Source organism: Rhipicephalus sanguineus, chromosome 4 (genome assembly GCF_013339695.2).
Source record: "Rhipicephalus sanguineus isolate Rsan-2018 chromosome 4, BIME_Rsan_1.4, whole genome shotgun sequence".
Taxonomy (NCBI): Eukaryota; Metazoa; Arthropoda; class Arachnida; order Ixodida; family Ixodidae; genus Rhipicephalus; species Rhipicephalus sanguineus.
The window spans coordinates 123,905,127-123,916,864 of NC_051179.1; positions in this window are offsets into that span (position 1 = coordinate 123,905,127).

Genomic DNA, 11,738 nt, shown 5'->3' on the forward strand with positions numbered 1-11,738 from the left:
GACCCGAACCCTAAGGAGCTTCGCCCCTGAAAACAGCGACGAACCGTACACTGATAGCGGCGAACAGAGCGTCGGCCGTCGATAAACTGCTCAGCGCCATGGCGCGTCGGCATTTGTACATGCGACATCAAATATTCCAGCCATATCGCTGGTGGCTGCGTTAGTTCTGCAAAAGACTCGGCCGTTCCCGCTCAAGTCTAGCAGATCATCCCAAAGTATTCTGGATCGTTCCCAGACATTCTGGCGTGGTTTGTGCAAGGCAGTAGTAACGCGTGTTAACGCGCGGCCGTAACATAAAGCATACAAAGGGGCGCGTTTGGCATTGCCCCCTCTGAAAAAGGCATCACCCGATTCTTAAACAGAAAATGGAAGTGCATACTCGAGGAAAGTGGAATAATAAAGCGAAAAGTACAGTCCTCATGTTCGCTAACCCGTAAAAAACGGCTTAAGGCGCACGACATAGACGACATCAGGACGTGTGCAGCGCCGCTGAGAGTTCTAAATGCCGTCCGGGATAACTTCGAAGTCTAGGGCGCCGGGGCGTCGGAGCACTTTGTATGGTCTGAAGTCTCGTAGGAGAAGCTTCGCGCTTAAGTCCGCTTCGGCGTATCGGCGTCCAGGCCCACACACGGTTACCGGGTTGGTACTCCATGTGGGTCATCGAAGATTATAGTGACGGCTGCCGGCCCTATGCTGGTTCTTGATGCGCAGGCGGAGCTGTCGAGCATCTCCGGCGCGTTGCAAATAAGTGGTGACGTAGAGATCGCCTTCGTCGGTGGCGGTTGGTAGTATTGTGACGAGCGTTGTGGCCGGGCTCCTTCCGAGGATCCACTTGTACGGCGTCATTTGCGTCATTTCTTGCATGGCCGTGTTGTATGCGAAAGTCACATACGGAAGGATGGCATCCCACGTCTTGTGTTCGACATCGGCATACATGGCCAGCATGTCAGAGATGGTCTTGTTTAGGCGCTCGGTGAGGTAATTGGTCTGTAGGTGTAAAGCTGTGGTCCGGCGGTGGCTTGTTTGGCTGTATCTCAATATTGCCTGGGTTAGGACATGAGTAAATGCCGTACCTCTGTCGGCGATGAGAACCTCTGGGGCGCCACGATGCAGGACGCTACCAACTTCGCTACCTCGGCGGCACTGCCTCTGGGCAGGGCCCTTGTCTCTGCGTATGTGGTAGTCGGTAGCTACGACAATCCATTTGTTTCCGGCACTGGACGCCAGGAACGGCCCTAGTAAGTCCATGTCGATTTGCTGGAACGGCCGTCCAGGTGACGCGATAGGCTGCAGAAGTCCGGCTGGCCAAGTCGTTGGTGTCTTGCGTCGCTGACAGTCCCGGCAGGTCGTTACGTAGCGAGTGTCGTCGGCGGCAAGGCGCGGCCGGTAGTACTTTTCGTGTAGTCTTGCCGGCATTCGGGAAACACCGAGGTGGCCTGCTATCGGGTCGTCGTGCAGGGCCTGGAGGACTTGTGGTGGCAATGCTGAAAGCACCACGAGAGGAACTTGGCTCATAGCAGTGAGAAGCTTTTTCTTTAGGACAACGCCATTCCGCAAGAAAAACGACCCCAGTCCTCGCCTGAATACCTTTGGAACAATGATGCCTTGCCCTCGAGGTATATATACCACTAGACACTTGAGTTCCGAGTCGGCTCGCTGTTGTTCGGCGAAGTCGTCAGCACTTAAGGTTCCCAAGGAGTAGTGACCATCCTGGACGTCGAGTGGCGATGGGTCAACTGGGGCACGGGACGAGTACTTTTGTCCGGACTTGCAAACGACAGTAATGTCGAATTCCTGAAGTCGCAGACTCCACCGTGCTAGGCGACCTGAAGGCTGCTTCAAGTTATCTAGCCAACAGAAGGCCTGGTGGTCGCTCACAACTTGCCGCCTGCCGTAAAGATAAGGGCGAAACTTTGATGTAGCCCAGATGATGGCACGTCACTCCTTTTCTGATGTGGAATAGTTGGCTTCGGCTTAAATGGCGAGAGGCTAGCATAACTGAAAACCCTTTCTAGTCCGTCAGTCCTCTGCACTAGGACGGGTCCGAGCGCTACGCTGCTTGCGTCGGTGTCTATTTCGGTGTCGGCGTATTCGTCGGAGTGCGCAAGTATTGGCGCCCTCTGCAGGCGCCGTTACAGTTCTTGAAATGTTTCGACTTGTGCTGTTCCCCACTTGATTTCCACGTCCGTTTCCGTGAGGTGCGTTAGCGGCTCAGCGATCCGTGAAAACCTTTAGACGAAACGCCTGTAGCAGGCGCACAAACCCAGAAATCGGCGTACGGCCTTCTTGTCGGTGGGCGGTGGGAAGGCAGCGATGGCAGCTGTTTTCCTTGCGTCGGGGTGAACTGAAGACTTGATAATCACGTGGGCCAAGAACTACAGCTCCACGTACACGAAGCGGCAATTTTCTGGCTTCAGGGTGACTCCAGAGCTTTTGATTGCTTGAAGTACAGCCCCAAGGCGCCGTAGGTCCTCCTCGAAGGTTAAGGCATCCACAACGACGTCGTCCAGGTACACGAGACAAGTTCGCCACTACAAGCCTGCCAGTACTGTACCCATAACTGGTTGGAAAGTCGCAGGCGCCGAGCAAAGACTTAATTGCATGACCTTCAATTCGAAGAGGCCGTGTAGTGTTATGAAGGCAGTCTTCTCTCGGTCTTGCCAGTAGCCGGTCTTGAGGTCCATCGACGAAAAGTACTTCGCGCTGTCGAGTCGGTCCAGGGCGTCGTTTATACGTGGGAGTGGATGCACCTCCTTCTTTGTGATTTTGTTCAGGCGACGATAATCCATGCAGAAATGTAGGGTTCCATCCTTCTTTTTCACTAACACCACTGGTGACGCCCACGGACTCTTGGACGGCTGGATGATGTCGTCGGGGAGCACTTCGTCGACTTGTTTCCATACGGCCTCGCGTTTTCGCGTCGTACTCCTTACGGGCTCTGGCGGAGTGGTCTGGCACTTTCCTCTGTAATGAAGTGATGTTTTGCGACTGGGCTCTGCCGAATTCTTGACTACGATGAAAGGCAGTCCTTGTAATGCAAAAGCAGGGTACTTAGCTGTTCTTGCTTATGCTTCGGAAGGCTAGGATTGGCGTCGAATGCTGGCTGAGGAGCTTGGTTCGTCGGTGTAGGCTCGGAAGAATCGGTGATAGCGGAAGCATTGGTGGCTTCCACAATTTCTTTGGGGTAGGCGACTGTCGTGCCTTTGGTCACGTGATTATACTCGTTGCTGAAATGTCTGACTATCACTGCTACTTTCCCTCCCATCAACTCGGGTACAGCTCTTGCGACGCAAATCTCGCGGTTAATCAACTGGTGCTCGTCGCCTTCAACGAGGCCTTCGAGGTCTGCTAATTTCAGAGTGCCGACGGAAATCATGACGCTGGAGCGAGGGAGAATGGTGACTGGTCTTCTAGCACCTTCAAGGCGTGCTTTCTTGGCGGCATGTACGGTGGTAGCGCTTTTCCTGTAGATAATGTTATCGACTTTGATATCAGGTCGATGACTGCACCAGGAAGGCCTAAGAATCCCATACCAAGGGTCACATCTCTCGAGCAATGCTGTAGGACTACGAAGCTTGCGCGATAAATGCGGTTGTCATTAGAGACTCTCGCTCTGTAGGTTCCTGCCGGCGTTACTAGGTGACCTCCAGCTGTCCGGATTTCGGGGCCTTGCCAGGAGGTCTTGGCTTGCTTCAAATTCGTGGCGAACGGTCCACTGATGACAATATAGTCGGCTCCGGTGTCGACGAGAGCTATGATGCTGTGGCCGTCGAGAAGAACGTCGAGGTCGCTTGTTCATCGTCTTGCGTTGCGATTAGGTCCTGGCGTCGGATCACGGCTTCGTCGGTTTCTCCCGCTGCTTCTACGTCGCCTCGACAGGTTTTCTTTAGGCCCCGAGGCTTCGTCGTCAGGGCTAATTCTGGCTTGCGTCGTGTTCTTGAGATTTCGTCGCGGCGTCGTGGTGGCGCAGCGTCGGTGGCGGAGGATCTTGGGTATTGCGTCGAACAGCGACCGCACCTCCATCGGTTGCTGCCCTCAGTTTTCCGGATACGGACTAGGGGACGCCAGTACACTGGCCCCGAGTTGGGTCAGTGTACTGGCGGCGCTGCGGTGATACATAGCGGCCTGGTGACGCCGAACGGGAAGGTTGTCGGGGTAGCCACTGCGCTCCTGCGAGGTAATCGGCGATGTCGCGTGGTGATTCACCCCGCTGTGGACGCGGTTCGTCAATGGCGAACCCACGCAGTCCCATCTGTCACTACTGGCAGCGGCGGTAGGTGTGGCCAGCTTCTCCGCAATGGTAGCAGAGTGGGCGGTCGTCGGGGGCGCGCAAAACGTCGGTATTCCTCGGCGTGTATCGCTGGCCGGCTGGCGGGAGGTATGACGTCGATGGTGGCGGCGGTGGTTCCTGGCCGCTGAACTTGACGTGGGAGAGGAGGGGGACGTTGCGTCTGCAGCAGCATAGCTCATTGCTTGCAGCTGCGGTAGTGCCGGCTGAGGAACACCCAGTGACTGCTGGATTTCCTCGCGTACAGCGTCAGCAATCGACCTCACTTCGGGCTATACAAAAGGCGCGTGCTTTCGCAGGTCCTCTCGCACGATGGCTGGGATCGTTTCGCGCAAGTAGTCGGAGCCGAGGGCTTGAACAGCTGCGCTGTCTTGAAATGCGCGGCGATTGTACTGCCGGGTGCACATTTCGAGCGTCTTCTCGATGGTTGTTGCCTCTGAGAGGAATTCTTGGATGGCCTTCGGTGGGTATCTCATCAGTCCCGCGTAGAGCTCCTGCTTGAAAACTCGCATGAGGAAGGGAACTTTCTTATCCTCGGGCATGTCAGGGTCAGCATGGTGGAACAGTCGGTTCATCTCTTCCGTGCAGAGCACCACGTTTTCGTTTGGGAGCTGGGCACGGGCTTCTAGGAGAGCTTCGGCCCTCTCCTTGCGGACGACGCTCTTGAATGTGGAGAAGAACCTGGTGCGAATAATGTCCCACGTTGTCAGGTTTCGCTCTTGGTTTTCGAACCAGGTCCGAGGGGCGTCTTCCAACGCGAAGTAGACGTGCCGTAGCTTCTCCTCACTGGTCCAGGTATTGAAGACGGAGACGCGGTCGTACGCTTCGAGCCAGCTTTCTGGGTCTTCAAATGAAGATCCGCGGAACGTTGGCGGCTCGCCGCGTTGTTGTAGCAAGACTGTCGCGGGCGATGGCATAGCAGCTTTCATCGTTTCCGCCGTCGTGGTCATGGCCACCTCTTCCGGGTTTTATCGGGTAGAAGCCCGTACTCCGGTGCTAGACATCTTTCTCTGCGGCTGGTTCGCTGGTAGGCGTTAGCGTCGACGTCTTTTTTGCGACTTGGACTGGGTTCACGGCTTGACGGGGGCGTACGGAACATGAACGTAGAGCACCTGCACCAGATGTCACGGGGTCGGGATGGCGACGAAGGCTGAAGTCGGCGTGTCCGAGATGAAACTTTATTTGAGCCGGCAACCGGAAAGTAAAAAAAAACAGCAATGCACACCGTACACTGGTAGCGGCGAACAGGGCGTCGGCCTTCGATAAACTGCTCAGCGCTATGGCGCGTCGCCGTTTATACATGCGACATCGAACATACCAGCTTTTTTCTGGTGGCTGCGTTAGTTCCAGAAAAGACCGGCTGTTCCCGTTTTCGCGCTCAAGTCTAACAGATCATCCCAAAGTAATCTGGAACGTTCCCAGACATTCTGGCGCGGTTTGCGCAAGGCAGTAGTAACGCGTGGAAGCATAGAAGGAGCGCGTACGGTGTGGCAATATATCCTACTGTGACGCCTATTCACAGGACGGCTTTCTTTGCGAAACATGAAAGTTACTTTCACTGTAGTTCCAAGCAAAGGCTAGGCTGTGTGGTACAGCACCTGCTCTCCACGCGGAAGGCCTGGGTTCAATTGCTCGTCGGGCAAAACAATTTTTATTTTCATCCATGGAGATTTCTCGGTCACCGACAATGATGATTTTTCGCTTAGAACCAACGACGCTGACAGCGACGTTGGTTGTGAGCCATCGTTTGCTTAGATTAGGACCGTCCCAAGGGCTCTACTGGAGTTGCACCCCACAAGGATCATTTAATAATTCAGCGTCACGGGGTCGTGACGTTCACGACGGAAGCAGTCGACGTGTCATAGATGAAACTATTTTCCCGAACTTGTGGTAGAGAAACGGAAAGTCAAACTACAAGCAATACTTCATAATGAAACCGCAGCGCAACCACGCACGGACAGAAGAAAGAAGGAAGACGGAACACAGCGGAACACGATCCCTTATTTCAGAAAGGACACTTAAAATAACAGCCACCGTAGGGAGCCAGCAATGACTGCGTATTGTGAGCGCAGCAAATCAGTGACTCTTCTTTGTCATCTCGACATATCATCATCATTTGTGCAACTTCCTCATCTGTATATATCATCATCATTGTAGAACAGCTCGAGCTAGTCTCGAATAAAGCGGTTCCTCATAAGTGGTGGACGGTGCTTTTCGATCCCCAAGTCCTCTCGCACGTTCTCACTGGAGCTCCGCTCGGGTCGTCGCGTCCTACCACCTGCCATGCCCGCTCACGAAGATCCTGCGTTCCAAACCAGCCTCCGCGACCCGCTCCAGCCTTCAACAGCCGGCAGCGTGATCCGCCAGTGTTTTCTGGTCTACGCGGGGATGACGTCGAAGAATGGCTCCAAAACTACGACCTCGTCAGCGAATTGAACAGGTGGGACAACTCACAGAAGTTGCGGAACGTCCCCTTCTACCTTTCTGATGTCGCGAAAACATGGTTTTGGAACCATCAACCAGATCTTCCCGACTGGGACACGTTCATTCAACAGCTTCGTCATAGTTTCGGTGCCCCCACACTTCGCGCTGAGACAGCGAAGAAGAAGCTGGCTGAACGCACTCAACTGCCCCGTGAATCATACACCTCGTACATTGAGCACGTTCTTGCATTGTGCAAGCGCGTAAACTCCGCCATGTCCCAGACCGACCAAATACGCCATATTATCAAAGGCATAAACACCATAGCCTTTAACGCTCTTGCTACGCAGAATCCTGCCACCACCCAGGATGCCATCATCATTTGTCAGCGACTTGAGGAACTCCAGTCTCTTCGCCTTTGCTACGACACCTCGGACATTCGTCTTCCTGCGGCCCTCGACTTACGTACGCTGATCCGCGACATCGTTCGTGAAGAGCTTCACGGGCGTTACACTCCCTGCGCTCCGGAATCTCCTCTACCTTCTGCTCCAAGCAACTTGCGGGACATCATTAGGCAAGAGATAGCGTCCGCGTCCCGTCTAACGTGTTCCGACGGTCCCTGCATTCGTCAGGTGCCAACGTACGCCGACGTTGCGGCGCTCCCGGCAGCCACCACCGTCTCAGTGCCTACACCAGGAGACCACGCATCTGTGGCTTCGTTGACACCGCTGATGCGTGTCCAGCAATACTACACCACTCCGCGTCCTCCTCGACCCATCTGTTACTACTGTGGCTATCGAGGACACATCTCCCGGTTTTGCCGAAGGCGACAACAGGACAAGCAACGCGGCTACGCTCCCGAGGAACGCCCAGGCATCCGTCCAACTACGAGCTACCAACGATCGCCCTACCGACCTTCTCTTCGCCGTTCACCCTCTCCTCCTTACTATGTTGATGTGCCTGTGAATTCCCGTGAGTCTCGCCGCAGGTCACCTTCTCCACGTCGCCGTTCAGTGTCGCCTCTGCGACCCGCCTCCCATGTCACGAACGCCCACTCGGAAAACTCCCCGATGCAGTTTTAGGAGGGGAAACTGCATCCAACGGACAGCCACCAATTCCTCCAGAGCGCCCGTCCAACTTGTTAATCGTGTTAGTTGAAGGTGTGCGCGTCGAAGCTCTCGTGGACACTGGCGCTGCAATTTCCATTATTCGCGCTGACTTTTGTTCTCGCCTCCGAAAAATGACCACGCCTTACTGCGGCCCATCTCTCCGTGCAGCGACAAACGCCGTCATTCGTCCACTCGCACAGTGTACGGTTCGTGTTTTTATAGATGGTATTCGTCACCACATTGTCTTTGCGGTATTTCGTGAGTGCACCCACGAACTCATTTTGGGGTGGGATTTTTTGTCGTCAGCGTCCGCTTCCATATCTTGTCGTCAGCGCCTAATACATCTGAACGCCACAGATGACTCTCTCCCTCAGCACGAAGAGCGCATTGGCCTCGTCACCACTTCAGACTACGTTCTTTGGCCATCCAAGGAAGAAATTATCAGTGTCAATTCCAGCAACATTGTGGATGGCGACGTGCTCATTTTACCTTACGGCCACACCCTATGTCGAGGTATTTTGATTATTCCTGGCCTTATTCGCTTCGCCGACGGGTCTGCCTTCGTTACTGCGTTAAATCACACACCTGATCCCAAGATGTTGCCCCGTGGATCAACAGTCACTTGCGCCGTTGACACTCATCCGGTTGCGGTCGTTGCCCTTCCGACTGTTCTACCAGAGTCAAGCTCGCCGCCACTTCATGCCTCTTCCACACCTCTGTCGGCAACCATAAGCCCTGACCTGACACCTGCCCAGAGACAAGATTTGCTTGCCCTGTTGAATCGACACCGTTCTTTGTTCGACGTGAATTCGCCAGTCCTCAGCATGACTACCGCCGCTACTCATCGCATCCAGACTGACGGCTCCCGTATTATTCACCGGCGCCCATATCGCGTGTCTCTGGCAGAGCGCAAGATCATCGAGGAAAACGTCTCAGACATGCTTCGACGAAACATCATACGTCCTTCCTCGAGCCCCTGGTCCTCCCCAGTGGTTTTGGTACAGAAAAAAGACGGAACAGCGCGCTTTTGCGTCGATTACCGTGCGCTGAACAAAATAACGCGCAAAGATGTTTACCCCCTGCCACGGATCGACGACGCACTGGATTCGTTACATGGCGCCGAGTATTTTTCTAGCCTTGATCTCCGATCCGGCTACTGGCAAATACCGATGTCCGAATCTGACAAAGAGAAGACCGCTTTTTCCACCCCAGACGGGCTGTACGAATTTAATGTCATGCCTTTCGGACTATGTAATGCGCCCGCTACCTTCGAACGTATGATTGACAGTGTACTGCGTGGTCTAAAATGGAAAAGCTGTTTGTGCTATCTCGACGACATAGTCGTTTTTTCGTCCACGTTCTCGCAGCATCTGCAACGTCTTGAAGAAGTCCTAGCTTGCCTTGCAAAAGCTGGCCTCCAGCTAAACACAAAAAAATTCACCTTCGCAAGCAAGACAATCAAGGTTCTGGGGCATTTAGTCAGCAAAGAAGGGATTCGACCGGACCCTGAGAAGCTTGCCGCCGTTTTCGACTTTCCCCGTCCACTGCGTCAAAAAGACCTCCGCAGTTTTCTCGGCTTGGCTTCTTACTTCCGGCGCTTCATCCGTGACTTCGCAGAGCTTGCGTCTCCACTCCACCAGCTACTCGCAAGTAACGCGCCCTTCGTTTGGTCCGAAGACTGTGAAAGTGCGTTCCTGGCAGTTGAAGAAGGCCCTTGCATCCGACCCGGTACTGTGCCACTTCGATCCAGGCGCGCCCACCGTCCTTCACACCGACGCTAGCAGTCATGGTCTCGGTGCCATCCTCCTGCAACGTGACAAAACCTCGCGAGAACGAGTCATTGCTTATGCCAGTCGTGCTCTCACCGCTGCAGAGAAGAATTACACCATAACAGAGCAGGAGTGCCTAGCTGTTGTTTGGGCAGTACAAAAATTTCGCCCATATCTCCATGGCCGCCACTTTACCGTCGTTACTGACCACAACGCACTGTGCTGGCTTTGGTCGCTAAAAAACTTATCGGGCCGCCTTGGTCGCTGGGTGCTTCGCTTGCAGGAGTACGATTTCGACGTCGCCTATAGATCCGGAAAGAAGCATCAAGACGCTGATGCTCTATCTCGCTACCCTCTGCCCAGCCATGATATCTCTCCATCGCCTCCTGCCACTGAAAGTGCTTACCCATCGCAGCACTCAGTTGGCTAAGATCTAGCAGCCCATCCGTACTTGTGTCGCACCAACGTACCGACCCATACTGCCGCACTATTTTGGAGCGCATCGAAGGTTCGTCTGCTCCTCCGAACGCCCGACTTCGTCGACAGCTTAACCAGTTCAAGCTTCACGCTGGTGTTCTACATCGCTATGTTTACCACGTCGACGGCAACAAATGGGTACCAATCATACCACGTTCTCTACAACGTGAGGTTCTTCAAGCATTTCACGATGATCCCACAGCCGGTCATCTAGGCTATCATAAAACCTATGACAAAATACGAAGCCGCTGCACCTGGCCTGGCCTCTCTTCAGCCGTTGCCAAATATGTTGCTTCCTGCGTCCATTGTCAAAGCCGCAAACGACCCACGACTGCTCCTTCTGGTCTCCTGCAACCTCTTCCTTGTCCCGCTTTGCCTTTCGAAGTCGTCGGGATAGACTTGTACGGCCCCCTACCCGTGACATCGAATGGGAACCGGTGGATTGTGACTGCTGTTGACCATCTAACCCGCTACGCGGAAACAGCCTCGCTACAATCTGGGGCTGCCACTGAAGTCGCCGATTTTTTACTGCGCAGCATATTTTTACGACACGGAGCTCCACGCGTTCTGCTCAGTGACCGTGGCAAAGTCTTCCTTTCGTCTATTCTTGACGAGGTCCTGCGCGCCGCCAACACCATTCACAAGACAACTTCTGCTTACCATCCGCAGACGAACGGCTTGACAGAACGCTTTCATCGCACCCTCTCTGATATGATTGCAATGTACATCGACCCCGACCACTTCCAGCGCGAGGGGGTATTAGTGTGAGCGCAGCAAATCAGTGACTCTTCTTTGTCATCTCGACATATCATCATCATTTGTGCAACTTCCTCATCTGTATATATCATCATCATTGTAGAACAGCTCGAGCTAGTCTCGAATAAAGCGGTTCCTCATAGTATGAACAAAAAACCCAGCGAACACACAAAAAAAATCTTGCATATCTAAGTCACATGAACTGGATTAAATATTCATACATTCAAGTAACGTCACCGATGATTCACTGATGCATGAACCAGATTGTTTCGTGATGTAGTAAGCCTCATTTACCTCTCTCACAAACTGGTTCTTATGTCTCTTCAAAATAATTGCCTCATTGGGCCATCCAGCAAGCCCGCGAGGCGGCGAAGAGGCAAGACCTCGACGTCCCCACGTGGGAGGCCTAGGCCAAGGAACTTAAATTGTTGGTTGGTAATAAAGTTTATTCCTCCTCCTCCTTAAATTTCGGTTTGCACCCACAACTGTTAAAACGTGAAGTCTGGTGTTCAATGAGTGTTCGTGTTCTTTCAACCTAATGTTTACTCATCTGCCCGTTTGTCCGATTTAACACCCCCGCTCGTTAAGGAAATCGAATATACAATACCCATATTACATGGCACCTGTTGTTTTCCGTGTGTGGTTTTGCAAAACTTGTCATCACCTTTTCCAGATATTTCATCTTGAATTTCCTTGCACATTCTAGCCAGCTTGTTGGGGAGGGACATAGCAACATTTATGCCGTATCTTGCACCTACATTCTTCACGCAATGTGAAAAACGATGTACATAAGGAACTGTTACCGATTTTTTTCAATAACACTGCCATCGATTACCCTTGATGACTTTCCACCTTTTACCCATTGAAGCAACTTAAGTGCACCGCTCCTTAATTGTGAATTATCTTAACCAGCGGACC